Raw genomic sequence first — 10,743 nt, forward strand, 5'->3', positions numbered from 1 at the left:
CATATTCTGTAACTACTGTTCTACTTTAACACGACTTACTTTCATCTCCCGGCCTTCATTATCATGAACTGTAACTGCACAAATTTAAAAGAAATTATCAATTTCATAGCTAGTTGAGACAAATAAGAAGACGAATTTACGTGGAATATATATATAGAACCACATGTATAAAATAAATAAAATACCAACTTAGTTACCCTTGTTGATTTCTTTGATATGGTAACCGGATAGATGAACAGTTCCCCATCCATGGTAACCATCAACAGAAAAAACGACTTCTCTATCCTCGTCAAATTCGAGATCTAGAGAGCATGAATATTTCGTTGTAGTATTTAAACAACATAAAGTGATTGGAGGTTTGCCACCAACACTACACTCTACAGCTACAATGTCACACTTGTATGCACTAAATTCTAATCCGGCAAAAGAAGCCTGCAAAATCGAACCAACTACCTCATCATCATCTCAGTGACTAGAAAGTAACCCGTGCTACGCACCGGGCCTGTTGTTGAATATTTTGCATCCGTCCACCCCCGGCTACAATTTCTTTTGTCTCTACATTCATTTTACTTTTTACACCTCCCTTCTCCCATTTTATACCGCTCTTCTCTCATGTCTGCTGATACGAGTACCAAATTGTCTAGGGATACTCTTATATTTTGGTATTACCGCATGCAAATTGGTACCCCTGTAAGCACCATTGCTTTCTATCGCAACTTTGACTTTGATATGTCTTGTTATGTTGTTGTAACGTCACATAGAGAAATTTAACACATGCAGTATGATGTAAGGCGAAAGTAATTGGTTGTCACTTATCAGCATATGGTTTAGTTTGTCCTATTAGTACAGCTCAAAACCGAAAGGAAAAAAAAAAGATGAAGTTGATAGCAAAAATTCACAAAAATTGGTGGAACTTCACATGCCAGATACAGCGAATTAAAAGTAGGTGAAGGACTGTGTGGTCGGAGTTGATACCAATTACACTGTAGGTGAATCCATACAGTACAACATTGTGTTATTGCCTTTCACAACTTTGTGAAGGACTGTGTTCAGAATCATGATGAAGATATATAAATGACTGGTGATCGTGTATCAAAGTTATGCCAAGTTTCAGTAGGCATATGTGCAGTGGATGGAGTTCTGTGTATCCATGTATTGTGCCAAAATGAGCAGTTCGTTGTTTGCATTTACATGAATATCTGGTTGCATAATTTGTGGCAATGAACAGCTACAGGTCGCATCCTCCCCATTGAACTCAAAAGTAATGATTTCACCGATACCCTATACATGCACGACAATAGAGAGTCATTCACACCAAATATTGGCAAAAACAACAACGGTAATTTACACCCAAGTAGTGGCAATTCACACAAATATTATAAATAGTAATCAATGAAACTCCCAACAGTTGAGAAAATACATATCTTTCATGCACATTTCGTCCAACAAATAATACATAAACATTAGGAAGATCACAATCTAATAGAACTGAACCAAATCTAGGGTCCAGTTAAGCCTGTATTACCTGGTTGTGATGGCACCTTGCCGCAAGCTTTCATAGCCCATATGTGAAAGGTACTTTGAGAGAAAATCTGAAATAAACGTTTAGACCATATCTTATGTTGAAGGGACAGTACCTTGCGGTAAGCTCTCTATAGCCATATGCAAATGCAACTCACTATACACCGACTTCCATCCCCCACATTGTATTGCTAATTTGGTCATCACATCTTCCACTGGACTCCCATATTTCAGACCCATCGGCCATCTGCAACTGTTGTGCAGAAGAGTCTTCTTTTGCCTCCATTGCAATTAACCTGATTGTCAAATCATTACCTTCTTTTTAGGAGTTTCTTGCCAGAAGGACCCATGATTGCAGTTCCTTTCAGAAGACATATTTGTTTTAAGATGTGCAAGGAAATCTGCAAGAGCAGGACCAACTATTATAATTCCCATGCTACAAAATTTATGGAAAGAGAGACTACATATATGTGGACTTTCATGAGAATTAAAGAAGTTTTACCAAACAGATGAATTTAAGTTTTGCTAGTCTGAAACCAATAATTCGTTTTAGTAGGTGCCTGAAATTCCATTAAAACGGAACACCTATTAGGCATTGCCTTGAACCATCAAAGAAAAAGAAAAATATATAGTTACCTGAATCTTAGACTCAGCACTAAAAGAATACCACAAAATCAACCCCTGTAACTGAAAATCACAAAACCAAAACAAAAACTCATGTATCTACCCTACATAAGCAGATTCCTTATCAATTGGCGATACTATTAAAATCATGCACAACCTTAAACGCTTAGCCAGTCATACCCATCAATATAATACAGAGTTACTGATGAAATCGAGATGAGTAATGTTTTCTTTCCCACTTACAAAATAACGCCATAATTTTACCTTTATTCTTAATATTCTTGTGAAACCATACGTGTGTTTGAGACACCAAACAACCTCCCAAATCACCATGTTAAGTCCAGGGCATCACCCACTACACGTTACAATACTCCAACCTGATAACTTTATAAGACAGTAACACACAATCCATCACTTGATTCATCGATTTGAAGGTGACGGAATGATAAATAAGACATAAAAAAATATTAAGATGAATGGCACCTCATGAATTCAAAGTAAGCCTACACCTAACTAACATTCCAATGGAAAAAACGTTAATGGTGGACTGTTTCCGAGCCACTCAGCGTCAAAAACTCACATATAGTACTGAAATACAGTCCAAAATTGTATGAACCAAACCAAAATTGTAGTTCTAACTTCTCAATGTTGCTGGGTTGTCCTGGTTCAAGAACTATGACACCAATAAACAGAAATGATATTAGCAAGTGGGTACAATGCACAACTGAAAGATTATAATTCAGGATTTCTCTTTCATTTTCATCACCACATGCATAAACCAATATCTAATATATTATTATATTATCAAACAACAAATTGGACTATAAGATTCTGCAAACCATATTTGTTCAAGTACAGATATTAAGACTAAAAGTAACTGAATATTTCTTGAAAGGAATGGACTCACAGTTACTCATAGTCTAGGTATTAGCAGCAAAATCACAAAATCAAACTCTGCAACTGAAACCATAAATCAAAACAATAACTAAGAGGGAAAAAAAAAAACCTTGAAAGGAATGGACTATATATGATCGAGCGAACATATAATGTGAGCCCGTATGTGAGGCCGACATATAATGTGAGCCTGATGGGTAGCCAGGCGAAGATAATATGTGAGCCATACACACCTCAATTTGGAGCGGACACTATACAACCGCGTCATGTGAAGCCGAGACTATACGTTCGCCTATTAAGAAACGAATATTATTATGGTCTTGGTCCCGGACCAAATATAGTTTGGGATTTGGTTTTGGTCCTACTTTTAATCTTTAATCCGTCCCGCTGTGTCTCTTTGCTAGACCATATTTTTGGGTTTGGTCGTCCACTGCAGTTGCTCCAAGAGAACAACTCATCCAACCAAAAATCAAAGTTAGCTACCGAAGAATTACCTTTGTTAGGGGTAATCACGGCAAGACTTTGATCTAGCACAAACAAAAATCAAAATTAGGTTGCAAATGAGAAGGAGAAGCGTTACCCCTGATTAGTTTCCAACGAAAGATTTCCAATGAATTTATTCATACTATTTCGTTAGATGTATTTATACAGAATCAAGAACCATCTAAAATTGAAAAATCAAAAGAACGAATTCAAGACGAATTTGGTTTTTTTAGTTGATGGTATCAAATAAAAAAAACCAAGCTTGTAATCAGAATCAGAAGCACTAAAGTTCAATAAACGAAGTTTAAATCATAAAAGATGAAAGATTAGTTAGGTAAAGATAGAGAATCACCTCTTGGGACTTTGGATATATCTATTGGGCGATCTTCAATGAGATTGAAATCCCTAAAACATCGTGGGCACTGAAGAACAAAATTCTGGGAAGAAAACATTCGGAGAGATTTGAGCAAGTGGTGTGAACGAAGAGTATAAGCGGGAGAATATTTTCCGTCAAAAAAAAAAAACAAAAAATAGTGGGAGAATATGGGTTTGTTTGTGGGGAGCAGTTAGCCGATGAAAAAAATGCAGGAGTAGAGTAGTGGGGTTATTTTGGTTGTTGACGAAGGTGTAATCATATTTCTTTCCTTAGTTGACGGGTGAGAATGAATGAGAATGCACAATTTTCCGATGCTCTCACCTCAGCAATCCACGTAAGCAAAAAATAGGGTCAAAATGAATGAGAATAAAGAATTTAATTTCAATTATCATCTTGTTAGATGATAGATTAGATAGATATATCTATCAAAAAAAAAAATCCAACATTAAGGAAAATTAGTCTCACTATGTCGATATATGTAAAATTGACGTTTGAATATGTACAAACCCGGGTAACACGTAGTCTTTCTATCGCTTTGTCAAACCTAACAGTTACAGGTTTCCCACCTTCTACTTCAATCCCTGATGGTCGGCAGAAATAATATATACCGAAGGAAAACTATTTAGATACAAAGAAAGTTCACTAACATGATATTAATCCAAACAAAAACAAAAGCACAAAAGAGAAACAATAGGAGTACGTGAACCAAAACCTTACCCCAAAAAGGCATTTTTTTCACTAGGAGATCCAACAGTTCATATCGCTTTAACGGCGATGCTTTTGTCTCTCTCCGATTTCTATCAGTTTCTCTTGGTAGTGGGGTAAAGAATTGGGTAACCTAACGATAAATTTGTTATTTAGTCCACAAAATCCGATCCGGGTTAATATATAGTCCAGCGGGATAAAATATTTGATGGCTGGTCCAACAAAGTTTCAAAAAGCATAAAATTACCAAGGTAACCCTAATAACACGCGTGTCACAAGAAGAGAAGAAAACACGCTACAAAAAAAATCATTTTTCTTCTTGTTTTCATCGACATTTCATTCTTCTTCTTCATCAGTTTTTCAGTCTTCTCCAGAGAAAAGAAAATCAAAACCCTAGATTCAAAAAAACAACAATCAAAAATCAAACAAGTTACGGAAAATTTGAAAAATCGTGTGGATCTTAGATACTCTTGAAGAAACTAATGTTAATGAAGAAGATTTTATTGATGCTGATTATGATATGGGTTTATATATAATTAAGGTATGTTTTAAGTTTTTCAATTTCAATTTTACATCAAAACTAGGGTTTTTCAGTTTCAAGTTTTTCTTGAAGAAATTGATGCTAATCGAAAAATTAATGTTTTCAATCTCCTATTAACATCAATTCGTTGGTGCAATGCATATCAATATATACTGTAATTAGCATAACAGATTTTGAAGCTATTTAACAGGTATTTGTTGTAATTTTCTTGATCTTCTTCAAGTTTTATTTCTTAGGGTTCGTATTTTTTTTGTAAATTTTTGTTACAAAATTACTAATTTTATTGTTACTGCTATGAATTTGGGGTTTTTGTCTGTGTAGTGGAATATTGGAAGTTTCACAAAAAAAATTCAATTTTGGCATATATAAATTTAGGAGTTTTCAGATTTTTTCTAAACCCTTAGTTCATGCTTGAATACATATAAATATGTAGTAAGGGAAAGAGTGATTAGTTGATGATATGTATTGTATAAAATCCTAGCATAGTTTATGCTTGGACATATCGAAATGTGCTTAGGAAAAAGTGATTCGTTGATGTAGTACATGTCAATATGTATCCTTGAATACCAAAGAAATAATATGCAGTATGTGTTAATACAATACATAGCAATATGTATTGTATTGTTGAATACAAGTAGAATTCATCAGCGCTACATATCAATATGTATTATCGAATACTTGGATTGCATATGCATCAGGTACATATCAATATGTATTGTCGAATACTGATGGATATGTAGTGTTGTTGAACAGATACTTTTGAAGTACACATACATCAGTACATATCACCATGTACTTGATGTATTCTTCTTACTTTGTTTTCAACCAACTCTCATTACCTTAAAGTGTCAATATGTATTGTTTGGATATATATGGATAGTTAATTAGTGTTTCGTGTATAATCTAATAGTACATATTGGCATGTACAACCCTCTTTTATGCTTGGATATGCATTGGTACATATCATTATGTAGATTAATGTTGTTTGTATGATTTAATATTACATATTGGCATGTATTATGTAGAACATATTGACATGTACTGTGTAAAAAACCTCTTTATGCTTGAATAGATATCAATACATATTGACATTCACTGTGTAAAAAACCTCTTTTATGCATGAACAAACATCAGTACATATTGATAGGTACTACTGAATACTCAGATTACATATCAGTATGTGAGAACTTTACAAGCTAGTGACTCTTGTCAATCCAGCAAAAGAAGAAAGATCCATCAGTACATATTTATAGGTACTACTGGATACTCAGATTACATATGTATTACCTTGCTAAAGAAAAAAAAAACTCTTTGTTATTTTGCTCAGGAAAAAAATTGTTGCATTAGAATTGTGTCTTCATACATTTCTGTTAAAGTAATGTGCTTGTTGTTATGGTCATAAGATATACCTGTGAATGAACTATAATTTTATTATTTATACATGATCATGATATTAAACTCTGACCACCTTTTTGAACTACAACACCTGCAAGAAGATGGCACCAAAGGAGATTTAGGAAGCTTATGCAAAATGCCATGGGAACGAAAGATGTGAGAGTAGATGTCTGTCGCACAAACAAATCTGGGAAAAGGGTATCCCAAGAGGATTTAGTGCAAAAAAAAGAGCTATACTCACTTGTCATTATAGCAGGTCTGAAAGTTTGGGCACTTAGGTTTGAAAGAACTGATGATTGGACTTATTGTTGAAGAACTGTGTTTATTTTTTCTAGCTACTAGGAGGACTGAAAGAAAGTTTTGAGAACATTAAGATTTTAGTACTTTTAGATTGTTTTTTTTTATTGGGTTCCTAGTTTTGTTTGCAGGAAGATGACAACATCTTTTTGGATAAAATGTACGCACTTTTTTGTCCATTATGTCTACAATGAAGTTTGCAGTTATAATGTCAAGTATTTGTCAAGTAATATCAAGTCTGTTTTATTGTATAACATGCACTTCATCACTATATATCAGGGATATAAAAAAAATATAAACGTAAATAGAACTCTCAAAAATGCTAGAAAATCAACACAATGAAAATCTTATATAGTTTAGCTATTAATTGGGATTGTTTACAGATATTGTACTCTCTCATGAATGAACAAGTAAGATACAGAGATATCATCCCTTTTGAGATGCGAAAATCAACTCCATCCAACGATTTATGTTGATGTTTCTGGTTTTCTTCTTCTTTGCAATTCTAATATTTTGTATAATTCTGCAGTACATATCGATATGTACTGAGTAAACCATAGTACATATCAATATGTACCGAGTATCAGAACTACTGAAAGACCGACATTAGAAACTATGGATCTCCATTTTCCAAGGACGTCATTGTGCAACTTCTGCAGGAATGATGAGAGTGAAATAAATTCCCCCATATTGTTAAGTGCACTATCAAAATGAGTCGCTTTTGCAAAGAAATGAGGGAGAATGTTGATGCAGTCCGGAGACTACTAGATAGAACAAATTCTGCAGTAGATATTTATGTCCACAAATTTTGCGAGGCTTTCATTCTTATAAATAAACTGTGCATTTATCTGAGACATAACATGAGTTCTGCGGGCATCTGACGAAGGAACGATATCCACAATGCTTCCATCTGTTATGACCACAGGTCGCAAATTTCTTGTTCTTACTACCACCACCATTCCTGCCACCCTCTACTTGGATATATTCAGAAAATTCAGCTGCAAAAACAAAACAATATCTAAATAAATTAACCAGGTAACTTTAAAAAATAGATGTCTTTCTAATGGTCACTCTCATATAGGTTCATAGCTGTTGTAAGATATAACCCCTATAATAGGCAGAAATTCATATATTTGAAATCAATTTTTGAACAAAATCCCAAAAAAATAATTAAATCAAAACAGAAAATTGCAGCACGTATACACATGTATTGAAGATATTGAAATATACTGAGTAAAACAAACTAGATAACAACTGCATATTAGTAAAAACATAATCAGTTTAGTGTTACTTATAGATACATAGTAATTATATGAAAAATCAAATTCAAGACAAACATGATGCATAGAACCAAAGATAGTTTCCAAAGTGTGACCAAAAATAAAGGGTAAAATGAAACTATATTTAGTTCTGGAATCAAAATTGTCAAGCAGTGTGCAAGGGTTTAAGCTAGAATACCCTTAGAGTTTGAGAGGTTAATGGTCTAAATACTCACAATAGCACTTGGAAGGATGTACATGGTATCACATCATTCTATTGAGAGAGCATGCATTATTTTAGCAAAAATGGATACTTATAACATATCAGACAACACAAATTTATAGGACACAAAGAGTCACAGCTTAGCATTGGCACCGGTACATATCGATATGTACGGGTAAAACATGGTACATATTGATATATATCTGTTAGAGTCTACAACACCACCCTTTAGCTTATTTTTCTTCTATTGGTTCTTTTTTTTTCTGCAATTACAAAATGCGTTAGACCCAAATTTGTACCACATTATAAGCAAAAATTTGCAAACTTCTTTAAGCTGATGAATCTCATATGATATAGCAGAATAATTTTACAACGCTGAAAACTCAGGAAGGCTACTAAAAATATGGTATATCAGTTAAATCTCTTTAACAATTGGTTTCAGTTCAATAACCTACAACCTTATTATTTTTGAGAATAATCACTCTACCACTAATTCAAATGAATATCAAAGTACATATATACATGTACTAAAGACAACAAGCTTTTGTGCACCAGTTGTTTCTAAGTTCGGCTTTACTACCACCTGCCCAATCATCAAAAAATTCTTCCATTGAACATGTATATTGCTTCTACCCACTCACCAGTTAAACCCCCACATTCCTACTAATGAAAATCCTATGAAACTCAATTTCAGGTAAACATAACCTCAATGATACGACTTCCTATTATACATCAAGGTAAATATAACCCCCATCTTCCTAATAACAATAATACAAAATCATTAGTTTCATTTCCTTAAAGGTTCATAGCTGATGTAAGATATAAGCATAAATTCATGTCTGTAAACAATTTTTCAACAAAAACCCAAAATTTTCAAAATTAAAACAAAAAATTGCAGTACGTATGAATATGTACCGAAGAAAATAAGAAACGAAAGCCTAGTAGATATTGATATGTTCTGAGTAAACACCTAGTAGATATCGGTATGTACTTAGTAAAAACTAGTAAATATTACATTACATATATACATGTACTGGGGAAAACAAAAATATCTACTGAATTGACAAAACACAATAGTAAAAACCTAGTAGATATCTAGTTTAGAGGTTGAAATGACTGACAAACTTTCCAAGTGAGAATATTATATTCAGTACATACACATATGTATCATTTGATCATACATACGAATGCACATGTCTGCATCTGAAGGAGAAAATCTCAATTAGTTTTTTTTTTTACATATTCATATAAGAACTGCTAAAAGCAACTCTTTCGGAACCAAAATCCACTACAAGCAAAATATAAAAATATACACATGAAAATGCACAGAGATCCTCAAATTAATAAATCCAAGCATAACAAAATAATTTAAAAAAAATTCTTCACATCCACTAACTTGGACAAGATAAACATATTTTAAATGAATGGCTACAAAAACCAAAATGGACAAACTCGGACAATTGCACTGAGAAAAAAACAACAACCATTATACATATCATTGTGTTATTCTCAAAGTCGTAAATGCATCAAACTAGCAAATAATGATCATAAATAGGATTCATATGTTTGCATGTCATTAATTACGAAGTAAAAAAACCCCATCGAAATCCAATTGAGCATAAGAGTCTGAAATTTAACTGTAAATGAAAATTTTGAACAAAAAATTTTGAAAATGGAAGAAGAAGGTGATCAAAACAGAGGAAATGAAAAGATTATTACCTGAGATAATAAGGGAATTCATCGAAAGTAACATTACCATGTTTTCCATCAATAATATGTCTTCGCGGATCTTGTTGGATCTGTTCAAATGATATAGTATTACTGGAAGAAGACAAATTTGATGAACTAACTAAAAAATTAAAAAATTTACACAAAATCTATGAGAACGTTTATAACAAATCTCCGCTCTAATTTCAAATCAGATAAATGAACCAACAAAAAAAATCAATTTTGATTTTTTTATAAATCCTAAAATGAAATTTCTAGAACAATTCATTTTGAAACAACAATATACCTGAAATCAAAATTTGAGAGATTAGTGGAGGGCTTAGCTTTTTCACTGTTGTTGATGAGATTTTATGATTTTTCCAGTGAGAAATTTTCCTCATTTCATACCCGGAGGTTTCTTCAAGAGCTACAGAGAAAGTAAAATAGAATTTGGTTATGCATCTTATTCTACGGAAGGGTAGTTTTGGCTTTTGAAAAATGCAATTTATATCACTCACACGTGAATAGGACTAGAAGATAAGTTTTCTGGTCCAAAAATATGTTTTTGGACCAGCGAATAGTTTTGTTCTCGTGGTGGACTACACAGTAATCGGTCTTGAATTTTTTGGACTAACTAGTAATTCCTAGTAACCTAATAGCAAGATGGGCCCGCGTCTATGGATCTAGCCCATAATCCTAGTTTATTGAGTCATGGTCT

General features: G+C 33.3%; 2 long non-coding RNA genes across 14 annotated transcripts; both read right to left on the reverse strand.

Moving 5' to 3' along the window:
- Positions 1-787: 787 nt before the first annotated feature.
- Positions 788-4,198, reverse strand: LOC113275145. 13 transcript variants are annotated; one of them, XR_003323470.1, is made up of 6 exons: positions 3,875-4,196; positions 3,273-3,566; positions 2,726-3,105; positions 2,024-2,529; positions 1,526-1,922; positions 788-1,281 (listed from the first exon to the last, which is right to left on the reverse strand). It is a non-coding gene; the product is annotated as an uncharacterized LOC113275145 (long non-coding RNA). The 13 variants fall into 13 exon arrangements; XR_003323475.1 differs by having other exon boundaries at positions 2,024-2,208; positions 2,410-2,818; positions 3,152-3,566; XR_003323473.1 differs by having other exon boundaries at positions 2,024-2,081; positions 2,158-2,818; positions 3,152-3,566; positions 3,875-4,163.
- Positions 4,199-7,214: 3,016 nt separating this feature from the next.
- Positions 7,215-10,464, reverse strand: LOC113273738. Its single transcript, XR_003322581.1, has 3 exons — positions 10,333-10,464; positions 10,038-10,117; positions 7,215-7,834 (listed from the first exon to the last, which is right to left on the reverse strand). It is a non-coding gene; the product is annotated as an uncharacterized LOC113273738 (long non-coding RNA).
- Positions 10,465-10,743: the final 279 nt, after the last annotated feature.

Source organism: Papaver somniferum, chromosome 4 (genome assembly GCF_003573695.1).
Source record: "Papaver somniferum cultivar HN1 chromosome 4, ASM357369v1, whole genome shotgun sequence".
NCBI lineage: Eukaryota > Viridiplantae > Streptophyta > Magnoliopsida > Ranunculales > Papaveraceae > Papaver > Papaver somniferum.